We start from the raw sequence: 16179 nt of genomic DNA on the forward strand, positions 1-16179 counted from the left end.
ACACTGAAACATTCAATTAAACCTTGTCTTGATAAATATTTTAGAGGATAACGCATGTTAGGTCTGGGTTAGGTCTAGGATTTGCCCTCATCAGGCTCATACTTTCGCATATTTCTCATACTTCATGGCTAGATCCTGGGCTGTTTCTGGATTGTATCACGTAGTAATGTGGTACCACGCTGAAACAGTCAATTAAACCTGGTTTCGTTCAATATTTTAGAGGATAACGCAAGTTAGGTCTGGGATAGGTCTGGGATTTGCCCTCATCAGGCTCATACTTTCGCGTTTTTCACATACTTGTTGAACAGATCCTGGGTTTTTTCTGGTTTGGGTTACGTAGTAATGTGCTACCACACTGAAACAGTCGATTAAACCAGGTTTCGATCAATATATTTGAGGATAACGCATGTCTGGTCTGGGATAGGTCTAGGATTTGCCCTCATCAGACTCATACTTTCGCACACTTCACATACTCGTTGAACAGATCCTGGGTTATTTTCTGGTTTTAATCACATAGTAATGTGGTACCACACTGAAACAGTCGATTAAACCAGGTTTCGATCAATATTTTTGAGGATAACGCATGTTAGGTCTGGGATAGGTCTAGGATTTGCCCTCATCAGGCTCATACTTTCGCATATTTCTCATACTCCATGGCTAGATCCTGGGCTGTTTCTGGATTGTATCACGTAGTAACGTGGTACCACGCTGAAACAGTCAATTAAACCAGGTTTCGATCAATATTTTTGAGGATAACGCATGTTAGGTCTGGGATAGGTCTAGGATTTGCCCTCATCAGACTCATACTTTCGCACACTTCACATACTCGTTGAACAGATCCTGGGTTATTTTCTGGTTTTGATCACATAGTAATGTGGTACCACACTGAAACAGTCGATTAAACCAGGTTTCGTTCAATATTTTAGAGGATAACGCAAGTTAGGTCTGGGATAGTTCTGGGATTTGCCCTCATCAGGCTCATACTTTCGCGTTTTTCACATACTTGTTGAAATGATCCTGGGTTTTTTCTGGTTTGGATCACGTAGCAATGTGGTACCACACTGAAACAGTCAATTAAACCTGGTCTTGATAAATATTTTAGAGGATAACGCATGTTAGGTCTGGGATAGGTCTAGGATTTGCCCTCATCAGACTCATACTTTCGCACACTTCACATACTCGTTGAACAGATCCTGGGTTATTTTCTGGTTTGGATCACATAGTAATGTGGTACCACACTGAAACAGTCAATTAAACCTGGTTTCGATCAATATTTTAGAGAATAATTCATGTTAGGTCTAGCTTAGGTCTGGGATTTGTTCTCATCAGGCTCATTCTTTCGCATATTTCTCATACTTGATGGCTAGATCCTGGGCTTTTCCTGGATTACATCACGTAGTAATGAAGTACAACACTGAAACAGTCAATTAAACCTGGTTTGCATCAATATCTTCGAGGGCAACGCAAGTTAGGTCTGGGATAGGTCTGGGATTTGCCCTCATCAGGGTCATACTTTCGCAGTTCTAACATACATGTTGACCTGATCGAGTGTTTTTTCTGCTTTGGATCACGTAGTAAAGTGGTACCACACTGAAACAGTCCATTAAACCTGGTTTGGATCAATATTTTAGAGGATAACGCATGTTAGGTCTAGGTTAGGCCTGGGATTTTCACTCATCAGACTCATAGTTTCGCATTCTTCACATACTTGTTGAACGGATCTTGGGTTTCTTCTGGTGTGGATCACGTAGTAATGTGGTACCACACTGAAACAATCAATTAAACCTGGTCTTGGTAAATATTTTAGAGGATAACGCCTGTTAGGTCTGGGTTAGGTCTAGGATTTGCCCTCATCAGGCTCATACTTTCGCATATTTCTGATACTTCATGGCTGGATCCTGGGCTATTACTGGATTGGATCACGTAGTAATGTGGTACCACACTGAAACAGTCAATTAAACCTGGTTTCGATCAATATTTTAGAGAATAATTCATGTTAGGTCTGGGTTAGGTCTGGGATTTGCTCTCATCGGGCTCATTCTTTCGCATATCTCTCATACTTGATGGCTAGATCCTGGGCTTTGTCTGGATTGCATCACGTAGTAATGAAGTACAACACTGAAACAGTCAATTAAACCTGGTTTCGATCAATATTTTAGAGATTAATTCATGTTAGGTCTAGGTTAGGCCTGGGATTTGCCCACATCAGGGTCATACTTTCGCATTTTTCACATACTTGTTGAACAGATCCTGGGTTTTTTCTGGTTTGGATCGCGCAGTAATGTGGTACCACACTGAAACAGCCCACTCAACCTGGTTTCGATCAATATTTTAGAGGATAACGAAAGTTATGTCTAGGTTAGGCCTGGGATTTGCCCTCATCAGACTCATGCTTTCGCATTTTTCACATACTTGTTGAACAGATCCTTGGTTTTTTCTGGTATGGATCACGTAGTAACGTGGTACCACACTGAAACATTCAGTTAAACCTGGTCTTGAGAAATATTTTTGAGGATAACGCATATTAGGTCTGGGTTAGTTCTAGGATTTGCCCTCATCAGGCTCATACTTTCGCATATTTATTATACTTCATGGATAGATCCTGGGCTATTTTCTTGTTTGGATCACATCGTAATTTGGTACCACACTGAAACAGTCGATGAAACCAGGTTTTGATCAATATTTTTGAGGATAACGCATGTTAGGTCTAGGTGAGGCCCGGGATTTTCACTCATCAGACTCATTCTTTCGCATTCTTCACATACTTGTTGAACGGATCCTGCGTTTTTTCTGGTTTGGATCACGTAGTAATGTGGGACCACACTGAAACAATCAATTAAACCTGGTCTTGATAAATATTTTAGAGGATAACGCATGTTAGGTCTGGGTTAGGTCTAGGATTTGCTCTCGTCAGGCTCATACTTTCGCATATTTCTCATACCTCATGGCTAGATCCTGGGCTATTTCTGGATTGGATCACGTAGTAATGTGGTATCACACTGAAACAGTCAATTAAACCTGGTTTCGATCAATATTTTAGAGGATAACGCAAGTTAGGTCTGGGATAGGTCTAGGATTTGCCCTCATCAGGCTCATTCTTTCGCATATTTCTCATACTTGAAGGCTAGATCCTGGGCATTTTCTGGATTGCATCCCGTAGTATTGTGGTACCACACTGAAACAGTCGATTAAACCAGGTTTCGATCAATATTTTTGAGGATAACGCATGTTAGGTCTAGTTTAGGCCTGGGATTTTCACTCATCAGACTCATACTTTCGCATTCTTCACATACTTGTTGAACGGATCTTGGGTTTTTTCTGGTGTGGATGACGCAGTAATGTGGTACCACACTGAAACAATCAATTAAACCTGGTCTTGATAAATATTTTAGAGGATAACGCATGTTAGGTCTGGGTTAGGTGTAGGATTTGCTTTCGTCAGGCTCATACTTTCGCATATTTCTCATACCTCATGGCTAGATCCTGGGCTATTTCTGGATTGGATCACGTAGTAATGTGGCACCACACTGAAACAGTCAATTAAACCTGGTTTCGATGAATATTTTAGAGGATAACGCAAGTTAGGTCTGGGATAGGTCTGGGATTTGCCCACATCAGGCTCATACTTTCGCGTTTTTCACATACTTGTTGAACCGATCCTGCGTTTTTTTCTGGTTTGGATCACGTAGTAGTGTGGTACCACACTGAAACTGTCCATTAAACCTGGTTTCGATCAATATTTTTGAGGATAACCGATGTTAGGTCTAGGTTAGGCCGAGGATTTTCACTCATCAGACTCATACTTTCGCATTCTTCACATACTTGTTGCACGGATCCTGGGTTTTTACTGGTTTGGATCACATAGTAATGTGGTACCACACTGAAACAGTCAATTAAACCTGGTTTCGATCAATATTTTAGAGAATAATTCACGTTAGGTCTAGGTTTGGTCTGGGTTTTGCTCTCATCAGGCTCATTCTTTCGCATATTTCTCATACTTGATGCCTAGATCCTGGGCTTTTTCTGGATTGCATCATGTAGTAATGAAGTACAACACTGAAACAGTCAATTAAAGCTGGTTTCCAACAATATTTTAGAGGACAACGCATGTTAGGTCTACGTTAGGCCTGGGATTTGCTCTCGTCAGGGTCATACTTTCGCAGTTTTAACATACATGTTGACCTGATCGTGGGTTTTTTCCGCTTTGGATCACGTAGTAAAGTGGTACCACACTGAAACAGTCCATTAAACCTGGTTTGGATCAATATTTTAGAGGATAACGCATGTTAGGTCTAGGTTAGCCCTGGGATTTTCACTCATCAGACTCATACTTTCGCATTCTTCACATACTTGTTGAACGGATCCTGGGTTTTTTCTGGTTTGGTTCACGTAGTAATGTGGTACCACACTGAATCATTCAATTAAACCTGGTCTTCATAAATATGTTAGAGGATAACGCATGTTAGGTTTGGGTTAGGTCTAGGATTTGTCCTCATCAGGCTCATACATTCGCATATTTCTCATACTTCATGGCTAGATCCTGGGCTGTTTCTGGATTGTATCACGCAGTAATGTGGTACCACGCTGAAACAGTCAATTAAACCTGGTTTCGATCAATATTTTAGAGAAATAACGCAAGTTAGGTCTGGGATAGGTCTGGGATTCGCCCTCATCAGGCTCATACTTTCGCGTTTTTCACATACTTGTTGAACTGATCCTGGGTTTTTTCTGGTTTGGATCACGTAGTAATGTGGTACCACACTGAAACAGTCGATTAAACCCGGTTTCGATCAATACTTTAGAGGATAACGCAAGTTAAGTCTGGGATAGGTCTGGGATTTGACCTCATCAGACTCATACTTTCGCACACTTCACATACTCGTTGAACAGATCCTGGGTTATTTTCTGGTTTGGATCACATAGTAATGTGGTACCACACTGAAACAGTAGATTAAACCAGGTTTCGATCAACATTTTAGAGGATATCGCATGTTAGGTCTAGGTTAGGCCTGGGATTTTCACTCATCAGACACATACTTTCGCATTCTTCACATACTTGTTGAACGGATCCTGGGTTTTTTCTGGTTTGGATCACGTAGTAATGTGGGACCACACTGAAACAGTCAATTAAACCTGGTTTCGATCAATATTTTAGAGAATAATTCATGTTAGGTCTAGCTTAGGTCTGGGATTTGTTCTCATCAGGCTCATTCTTTCGCATATTTCTCATACTTGATGGCTAGATCCTGGGCTTTTTCTGGATTGCATTTACGTAGTAATGAAGTACAACACTGAAACAGTCAATTAAACCTGGTTTGCATCAATATCTTAGAGGACAACGCAAGTTAGGTCAGGGATAGGTCTGGGATTTGCCCTCATCAGGGTCATACTTTCGCAGTTCTAACATACATGTTGACCTGATCGAGTGTTTTTTCTGCTTTGGATCACGTAGTAAAGTGGTACCACACTGAAACAGTCCATTAAACCTGGTTTGGATCAATATTTTAGAGGATAACGCATGTTAGGTCTAGGTTAGGGGTGGGATTTTCACTCATCAGACTCATACTTTCGCATTCTTCACATACTTGTTGAACGGATCCTGGGTTTTTTCTGGTTTGGATCACGTAGTAATGTGGGACCAAACTGAAACAGTCGATTAAACCTGGTTTCGATCAATATTTTAGAGGATAACGCAAGTTTGGTCTGGGATAGGTCTGGGATTTGCCCTCGTCAGGCTCATACTTTCGCATTCTTCACATACTTGTTGAACGGATCCTGGGTTTTTTCTGGTATGGATCACGTAGTAATGTGGTACCACACTGAAACAGTCGATTAAACCAGGTTTCGATCAATATTTTTGAGGATAACGCATGTTAGGTCTGGGTTAGGTCTAGGATTTGCCCTCATCAGGCTCATACTTTCGCATATTTATTATACTTCATGGATAGATCCTGGGCTATTTTCTGGTTTGGATCACGTAGTAGTGTGGTACCACACTGAAACTGTCCATTAAACCTGGTTTCGATCAATATTTTTGAGGATAACGCATGTTAGGTCTAGGTTAGGCCGAGGATTTTCACTCATCAGACTCATACTTTCGCATTCTTCACATACTTGTTGAACGGATCCTGGGGTTTTACTGGATTTGATCACGTAGTAATGTGGTACCACACTGAAACAGTCAATTAAACCTGGTTTCGATCAATATTTTAGAGGATAACGCAAGTTAGGTCTGGGATAGGTCTAGGATTTGCCCTCATCAGGCTCATTCTTTCGCACATTTCTCATACTTGATGGCTAGATCCTGGGCTTTTTCTGGATTGCATCACGTAGTATTGTGGTACCACAATGAAACAGTCGATTAAACCAGGTTTCGATCAATATTTTTGAGGATAACGCATGTTAGGTCTAGGTTAGGCCTGGTATTTTCACTCATCAGACTCATACTTTCGCATTCTTCACATACTTGATGAACGGATCTTGGGTTTTTTCTGGTGTGGATCACGTAGTAATGTGGTACCACACTGAAACAATCAATTAAACCTGGTCTTGATAAATATTTTAGAGGATAACGCATGTTAGGTCTGGGTTAGGTCTAGGATTTGCCCTCATCAGGCTCATACTTTCGCATATTTCTGATACTTCATGGCTGGATCCTGGGCTATTACTGGATTGGATCACGTAGTAATGTGGAACCACACTGAAACAATCAATCAAACCTGGTCTTGATAAATATTTTAGAAGATAACGCATGTTAGGTCTAGGTTGGGCCTGGGATTTGCCCACATCAGGGTCATACTTTCTCAGTTTTAACATGCATGTTGACCTGATCGAGGGATTATTCTGCTTTGGATCACGTAGTAAAGTGGTGCCACAACTAAAACAGTCAATTAAACCTGGCTTCGATCATTATTTTAGAGGATAACGCAGGTTAGGTCTGGGATAGGTCTGGGATTAGCCCTCATCGGACTCATACTTTGGCACACTTCACATACTCGTTGACAAGATCCTGGCTTTTTTTCTGGTTTGGATCACGTAGTAATGTGGTACCACACTGAAACAGTCGATTAAACCTGGTTTCGATTAATATTTTTGAGGATAACGCATGTTAGGTCTAGGTTAGGCCGAGGATTTTCACTCATCAGACTCATACTTTCGCATTCTTCACATACTCGTTGAACAGATCCTGGGTTATTTTCTGGTTTGGATCACATAGTAATGTGGTACCACACTGAAACAGTCGATTAAACCAGGTTTCGATCAATATTTTTGAGGATAACGCATGTTAGGTCTAGGTTAGGCCGGGGATTTTCACTCAGCAGACTCATACCTTCGCATTCTTCACATACTTGTTGAACGGATCCTGGGTTTTTACTGGTTTGGATCACGTAGTAATGTGGTACCACACTGAAACATTCAATTAAACCTTGTCTTGATAAATATTTTAGAGGATAACGCATGTTAGGTCTGGGTTAGGTCTAGGATTTGCCCTCATCAGGCTCATACTTTCGCATATTTCTCATACTTCATGGCTAGATCCTGGGCTGTTTCTGGATTGTATCACGTAGTAATGTGGTACCACGCTGAAACAGTCAATTAAACCTGGTTTCGTTCAATATTTTAGAGGATAACGCAAGTTAGGTCTGGGATAGGTCTGGGATTTGCCCTCATCAGGCTCATACTTTCGTGTTTTTCACATACTTGTTGAACCGATCCTGCGTTTTTTTCTGGTTTGGATCACGTAGTAGTGTGGTACCACACTCAAACTGTCCATTAAACCTGGTTTCGATCAATATTTTTGAGGATAACGCATGTTAGGTCTAGGTTAGGCCGAGGATTTTCACTCATCAGACTCATACTTTCGCATTCTTCACATACTTGTTGTACGGATCCTGGGTTTTTACTGGTTTGGATCACATAGTAATGTGGTACCACACTGAAACAGTCAATTAAACCTGGTTTCGATCAATATTTTAGAGAATAATTCATGTTAGGTCTAGGTTTGGTCTGGGATTTGCTCTCATCAGGCTCATTCTTTCGCATATTTCTCATACTTGATGCCTAGATCCTGGGCTTTTTCTGGATTGCATCATGTAGTAATGAAGTACAACACTGAAACAGTCAATTAAACCTGGTTTCCATCAATATTTTAGAGGACAACGCATGTTAGGTCTACGTTAGGCCTGGGATTTGCTCTCGTCAGGGTCATACTTTCGCAGTTTTAACATACATGTTGACCTGATCGTGGGTTTTTTACGCTTTGGATCACGTAATAAAGTGGTACCACACTGAAACAGTCCATTAATCCTGGTTTGGATCAATATTTTCGAGGATAACGCATGTTAGGTCTAGGTTAGCCCTGGGATTTTCACTCATCAGACTCATACTTTCGCATTCTTCACATACTTGTTGAACGGATCCTGGGTTTTTTCTGGTTTGGTTCACGTAGTAATGTGGTACCACACTGAATCATTCAATTAAACCTGGTCTTCATAAATATTTTAGAGGATAACGCATGTTAGGTCTGGGTTAGGTCTAGGATTTGCCCTCATCAGGCTCATACATTCGCATATTTCTCATACTTCATGGCTAGATCCTGGGCTGTTTCTGGATTGTATCACGCAGTAATGTGGTACCACGCTGAAACAGTCAATTAAACCTGGTTTCGATCAATATTTTAGAGGATAACGCAAGTTAGGTCTGGGATAGGTCTGGGATTCGCCCTCATCAGGCTCATACTTTCGCGTTTTTCACATACTTGTTGAACTGATCCTGGGTTTTTTCTGGTTTGGATCACGTAGTAATGTGGTACCACACTGAAACAGTCGATTAAACCCGGTTTCGATCAATATTTTAGAGGATAACGCAAGTTAAGTCTGGGATAGGTCTGGGATTTGACCTCATCAGACTCATACTTTCGCACACTTCACATACTCGTTGAACAGATCCTGGGTTATTTTCTGGTTTGGATCACATAGTAATGCGGTACCACACTGAAACAGTAGATTAAACCAGGTTTCGATCAACATTTTAGAGGATAACGCATGTTAGGTCTAGGTTAGGCCTGGGATTTTCACTCATCAGACTCATACTATCGCATTCATCACATACTTGTTGAACGGATCCTGGGTTTTTTCTGGTTTGGATCACGTAGTAATGTGGGACCACACTGAAACAGTCAATTAAACCTGGTTTCGATCAATATTTTAGAGAATAATTCATGTTAGGTCTAGCTTAGGTCTGGGATTTGTTCTCATCAGGCTCATTCTTTCGCATATTTCTCATACTTGATGGCTAGATCCTGGGCTTTTTCTGGATTGCATTTACGTATTAATGAAGTACAACACTGAAACAGTCAATTAAACCTGGTTTGCATCAATATCTTAGAGGACAACGCAAGTTAGGTCAGGGATAGGTCTGGGATTTGCCCTCATCAGGGTCATACTTTCGCAGTTCTAACATACATGTTGACCTGATCGAGTGTTTTTTCTGCTTTGGATCACGTAGTAAAGTGGTACCACACTGAAACAGTCCATTAAACCTGGTTTGGATCAATATTTTAGAGGATAACGCATGTTAGGTCTAGGTTAGGGGTGGGATTTTCACTCATCAGACTCATACTTTCGCACACTTCACATACTCGTTGAACAGATCCTGGGTTATTTTCTGGTTTTGATCACATAGTAATGTGGTACCACACTGAAGCAGTCTATTAAACCAGGTTTCGTTCAATATTTTAGAGGATAACGCAAGTTAGGTCTGGTATAGGTCTGGGATTTGCCCTCATCAGGCTCATACTTTCGCACACTTCACACACTCGTTGAACAGATCCTGGGTTATTTTCTGGTTTGGATCACATAGTAATGTGGTACCACACTGAAACAGTCGATTAAACCAGGTTTCGATCAATATTTTTGAGGATAACGCATGTTAGGTCTAGGTTAGGCGGGGGATTTTCACTCAGCAGACTCATACTTTCGCATTCTTCACATACTTGTTGAACGGATCCTGGGTTTTTACTGGTTTGGATCACGTAGTAATGTGGTACCACACTGAAACATTCAATTAAACCTTGTCTTGATAAATATTTTAGAGGATAACGCATGTTAGGTCTGGGTTAGGTCTAGGATTTGCCCTCATCAGGCTCATACTTTCGCATATTTCTTATACTTCATGGCTAGATCCTGGGCTGTTTCTGGATTGTATCACGTAGTAATGTGGTACCACGCTGAAACAGTCAATTAAACCTGGTTTCGTTCAATATTTTAGAGGATAACGCAAGTTAGGTCAGGGATAGGTCTGGGATTTGCCCTCATCAGGCTCATACTTTCGCGTTTTTCACATACTTGTTGAACAGATCCTGGGTTTTTTCTGGTTTGGGTTACGTAGTAATGTGCTACCACACTGAAACAGTCGATTAAACCAGGTTTCGATCAATATATTTGAGGATAACGCATGTCTGGTCTGGGATAGGTCTAGGATTTGCCCTCATCAGACTCATACTTTCGCACACTTCACATACTCGTTGAACAGATCCTGGGTTATTTTCTGGTTTTGATCACATAGTAATGTGGTACCACACTGAAACAGTCAATTAAACCTGGTTTCGATCAACATTTTAGAGAATAATACATGTTAGGTCTAGGTTTGGTCTGGGATTTGCTCTCATCATGCTCATTCTTTCGCATATTTCTCATACTTGATGTCTAGATCCTGGGCTTTTTCTGGATTGCATCACGTAGTAATGAAGTACAACACTGAAACAGTCAATTAAACCTGGTTTCCATCAATATTTTAGAGGACAACGCATGGTAGGTCTAGGTTAGGCCTGGGATTTGCCCTCGTCAGGGTCATACCTTCGCAGTTTTAACATACATGTTGACCCGATCGAGGGTTTTTTCCGCTTTGGATCACGTAGTAAAGTGGTACCACACTGAAGCAGTCCATTAAACCCGGTTTGGATCAATATTTCAGAGGATAACGCATGTTAGGTTTGGGTTAGGTCTAGGATTTGCCCTCATCAGGCTCATACTTTCGCATATTTCTCGTACTTCATGGCTAGATCCCGGGCTGTTTCTGGATTGTATCACGTAGTAATGTGGTACCACGCTGAAACAGTCACTTAAGCCTCGTTTCGATCAATATTTTAGAGGATAACGCAAGTTAGGTCTGGGATAGGTCTGGGATTCGCCCTCATCAGGCTCATACTTTCGCGTTTTTCACATACTTGTTGAACTGATCCTGGGTTTTTTCTGGTTTGGATCACGTAGCAATGTGGAACCACACTGAAACAGTCGATTAAACCTGGTTTCGATCAATATTTTAGAGGATAACGCAAGTTTGGTCTGGGATAGGTCTGGGATTTGCCCTCATCAGGCTCATACTTTCGCGTTTTTCACATACTTGTTGAACAGACCCTGGGTTTTTTCTGGTTTGAGTCACGTAGTATCGTGGTACCACACTGAAACAGTCGATTAAACCTGGTTTCGCTCAATATTTTAGAAGATAACGCATGTTAGGTCTAGGTTAGGCCTGGGATTTGCCCTCATGAGGGTCATACTTTCGCAGTTTTAACATGCATGTTGACCTGATCGAGGGATTTTTCTGCTTTGGATCACGTAGTAAAGTGGTGCCACAACTAAAACAGTCAATTAAACCTGGTTTCGATCATTATTTTAGAGGATAACGCAGGTTAGGTCTGGGATAGGTCTGGGATTAGCCTTCATGTGACTCATACTTTCGCACACTTCTCATACTCGTTGACAAGATCCTGGGTTTTTTCTGGTTTGGATCACGTAGTAATGTGGTACCACACTGAAACAGTCGATTAAACCTGGTTTCGATTATTATTTTTGAGGATAACGCATGTTAGGTCTGGGATAGGTCTGGGATTCGCCCTCATCAGGCTCATACTTTCGCAGTTTTAACATGCATGTTGACCTGATCGAGGGTTTTTTCTGCATTGGATCACGTAGTAAAGTGGTACCACACTAAAACAGTCAATTAAACCTGGTTTCGATCAACATTTTAGAGGATAACGAAAGTTATGTCTAGTTTAGGCCTGGGATTTGCCCTCATCAGACTCATACTTTCGCATACTTCACATACTTGTTGAACAGATCCTGGGTTTTTTTCTGGTTTGGATCACGTAGTAATGTGGTACCACACTGAAACAGTCGATTAAACCTGGTTTCCATCAATATCTTAGAGGACAACGCAAGGTAGGTCTGGGATAGGTCTGGGATTTGCCCTCATCAGGCTCATACTTTCGCGTTTTTCACATACTTGTTGAACAGATCCTGTGTTTTTTTCTCGTTTGGATCACGTAGTAATGTGGTACCACACTGAAACAGTCGATTAAACATGGTTTCGATCAATATTTTTGAGGATAACGCATGTTAGGTCTAGGTTAGGCCGAGGATTTTAACTCATCAGACTCATTCTTTCGCATTCTTCACATACATGTTGACCCGATCGAGGGTTTTTTCCGCTTTGGATCACGTAGTAAAGTGGTACCACACTGAAGCAGTCCATTACACCCGGTTTGGATCAATATTTTAGAGGATAACGCATGTCAGGTTTGGGTCAGGTCTAGGACTTGCCCTCATCAGGCTCATACTTTCGCATATTTCTCATACTTCATGGCTAGATCCCGGGCTGTTTCTGGATTGTATCACGTAGTAATGTGGTACCACGCTGAAACAGTCACTTAAACCTCGTTTCGATCAATATTTTAGAGGATAACGCAAGTTAGGTCTGGGATAGGTCTGGGATTCGCCCTCATCAGGCTCATACTTTCGCGTTTTTCACATACTTGTTGAACTGATCCTGGGTTTTTTCTGGTTTGGATCACGTAGTAATGTGGTACCACACTGAAACAGTCGATTAAACCTGGTTTCGATTAATATTTTTGAGGATAACGCATGTTAGGTCTAGGTTAGGCCGAGGATTTTCACTCATCAGACTCATACTTTCGCATTCTTCACATACTTTTTGAACGGATCCTGGGTTTTTTCTTGTTTGGATCACGTAGTAATGTGGTACCACACAGAAACAATCAACTAAACCTGGTATTGATAAATATTTTAGAGGATAACGCATGTTAGGTCTGGGATAGGTGTGGGATTTGCCCTCATCAGACTCATACTTTCGCACACTTCACATACTCGTTCAACAGATCCTGGGTTATTTTCTGGTTTGGATCACATAGAAATGTGGTACCACACTGAAACAGTCGATTAAACCAGGTTTCGATCAATATTTTTGAGGATAACGCATGTTAGGTCTAGGTTAGGCCGGGGTTTTTCACTCATCAGACTCATACTTTCGCATTCTTCACATACTTTTTGAACGGATCCTGGGTTTTTTCTGGTTTGGATCACGTAGTAATGTGGTACCACACTGAAACAATCAATTAAACCTGGTATTGATAACTATTTTAGAGGATATCGCATGTTAGGTTTGGGTTAGGTCTAGGATTTGCCCTCATCAGGCTCATACTTTCGCATATTTCTCATACTTCATGGCTAGATCCTGGGCTGTTTCTGGATTGTATCACGTAGTAACGTGGTACCACGCTGAAACAGTCAATTAAATCAGGTTTCGATCAATATTTTTGAGGATAACGCATGTTAGGTCTGGGATAGGTCTAGGATTTGCCCTCATCAGACTCATACTTTCGCACACTTCACATACTCGTTGAACAGATCCTGGGTTATTTTCTGGTTTTGATCACATAGTAATGTGGTACCACACTGAAGCAGTCTATTAAACCAGGTTTCGTTCAATATTTTAGAGGATAACGCAAGTTAGGTCTGGGATAGGTCTGGGATTTGCCCTCATCAGGCTCATACTTTCGCACACTTCACATACTCGTTGAACAGATCCTGGGTTATTTTCTGGTTTGGATCACATAGTAATGTGGTACCACACTGAAACAGTCGATTAAACCAGGTTTCGATCAATATTTTTGAGGATAACGCATGTTAGGTCTAGGTTAGGCCGGGGATTTTCACTCAGCAGACTCATACTTTCGCATTCTTCACATACTTGTTGAACGGATCCTGGGTTTTTACTGGTTTGGATCACGTAGTAATGTGGTACCACACTGAAACATTCAATTAAACCTTGTCTTGATAAATATTTTAGAGGATAACGCATGTTAGGTCTGGGTTAGGTCTAGGATTTGCCCTCATCAGGCTCATACTTTCGCATATTTCTCATACTTCATGGCTAGATCCTGGGCTGTTTCTGGATTGTATCACGTAGTAATGTGGTACCACGCTGAAACAGTCAATTAAACCTGGTTTCGTTCAATATTTTAGAGGATAACGCAAGTTAGGTCAGGGATAGGTCTGGGATTTGCCCTCATCAGGCTCATACTTTCGCGTTTTTCACATACTTGTTGAACAGATCCTGGGTTTTTTCTGGTTTGGGTTACGTAGTAATGTGCTACCACACTGAAACAGTCGATTAAACCAGGTTTCGATCAATATATTTGAGGATAACGCATGTCTGGTCTGGGATAGGTCTAGGATTTGCCCTCATCAGACTCATACTTTCGCACACTTCACATACTCGTTGAACAGATCCTGGGTTATTTTCTGGTTTTGATCACATAGTAATGTGGTACCACACTGAAACAGTGGATTAAACCAGGTTTCGTTCAATATTTTAGAGGATAACGCAAGTTAGGTCTGGGATAGTTCTGGGATTTGCCCTCATCAGGCTCATACTTTCACGTTTTTCACATACTTGTTGAAATGATCCTGGGTTTTTTCTGGTTTGGATCAAGTAGCAATGTGGTACCACACTGAAACAGTCAATTAAACCTGGTCTTGATAAATATTTTAGAGGATAACGCATGTTAGGTCTGGGATAGGTCTAGGATTTGCCCTCATCAGACTCATACTTTCGCACACTTCACATACTCGTTGAACAGATCCTGGGTTATTTTCTGGTTTTGATCACATAGTAATGTGGTACCACACTGAAACAGTCAATTAAACCTGGTTTCGATCAACATTTTAGAGAATAATACATGTTAGGTCTAGGTTTGGTCTGGGATTTGCTCTCATCATGCTCATTCTTTCGCATATTTCTCATACTTGATGTCTAGATCCTGGGCTTTTTCTGGATTGCATCACGTAGTAATGAAGTACAACACTGAAACAGTCAATTAAACCTGGTTTCCATCAATATTTTAGAGGACAACGCATGGTAGGTCTGGGATAGGTCTGGGATTTGCCCTCATCAGGCTCATACTTTCGCGTTTTTCACATACTTGTTGAACAGACCCTGGGTTTTTTCTGGTTTGAGTCACGTAGTATCGTGGTACCACACTGAAACAGTCGATTAAACCTGGTTTCGCTCAATATTTTAGAAGATAACGCATGTTAGGTCTAGGTTAGGCCTGGGATTTGCCCTCATGAGGGTCATACTTTCGCAGTTTTAACATGCATGTTGACCTGATCGAGGGATTTTTCTGCTTTGGATCACGTAGTAAAGTGGTGCCACAACTAAAACAGTCAATTAAACCTGGTTTCGATCATTATTTTAGAGGATAACGCAGGTTAGGTCTGGGATAGGTCTGGGATTAGCCTTCATGTGACTCATACTTTCGCACACTTCTCATACTCGTTGACAAGATCCTGGGTTTTTTCTGGTTTGGATCACGTAGTAATGTGGTACCACACTGAAACAGTCGATTAAACCTGGTTTCGATTATTATTTTTGAGGATAACGCATGTTAGGTCTGGGATAGGTCTGGGATTTGCCCTCATCAGGCTCATACTTTCGCAGTTTTAACATGCATGGTGACCTGATCGAGGGTTTTTTCTGCATTGGATCACGTAGTAAAGTGGTACCACACTAAAACAGTCAATTAAACCTGGTTTCGATCAACATTTTAGAGGATAACGAAAGTTATGTCTAGTTTAGGCCTGGGATTTGCCCTCATCAGACTCATACTTTCGCATACTTCACATACTTGTTGAACAGATCCTGGGTTTTTTTCTGGTTTGGATCACGTAGTAATGTGGTACCACACTGAAACAGTCGATTAAACCTGGTTTCCATCAATATCTTAGAGGACAACGCAAGTTAGGTCTGGGATAGGTCTGGGATTTGCCCTCATCAGGCTCATACTTTCGCGTTTTTCACATACTTGTTGAACAGATC

This window comes from Colletes latitarsis, unplaced genomic scaffold (genome assembly GCF_051014445.1).
Source record: "Colletes latitarsis isolate SP2378_abdomen unplaced genomic scaffold, iyColLati1 scaffold0013, whole genome shotgun sequence".
NCBI classification, from domain to species: Eukaryota; Metazoa; Arthropoda; class Insecta; order Hymenoptera; family Colletidae; genus Colletes; species Colletes latitarsis.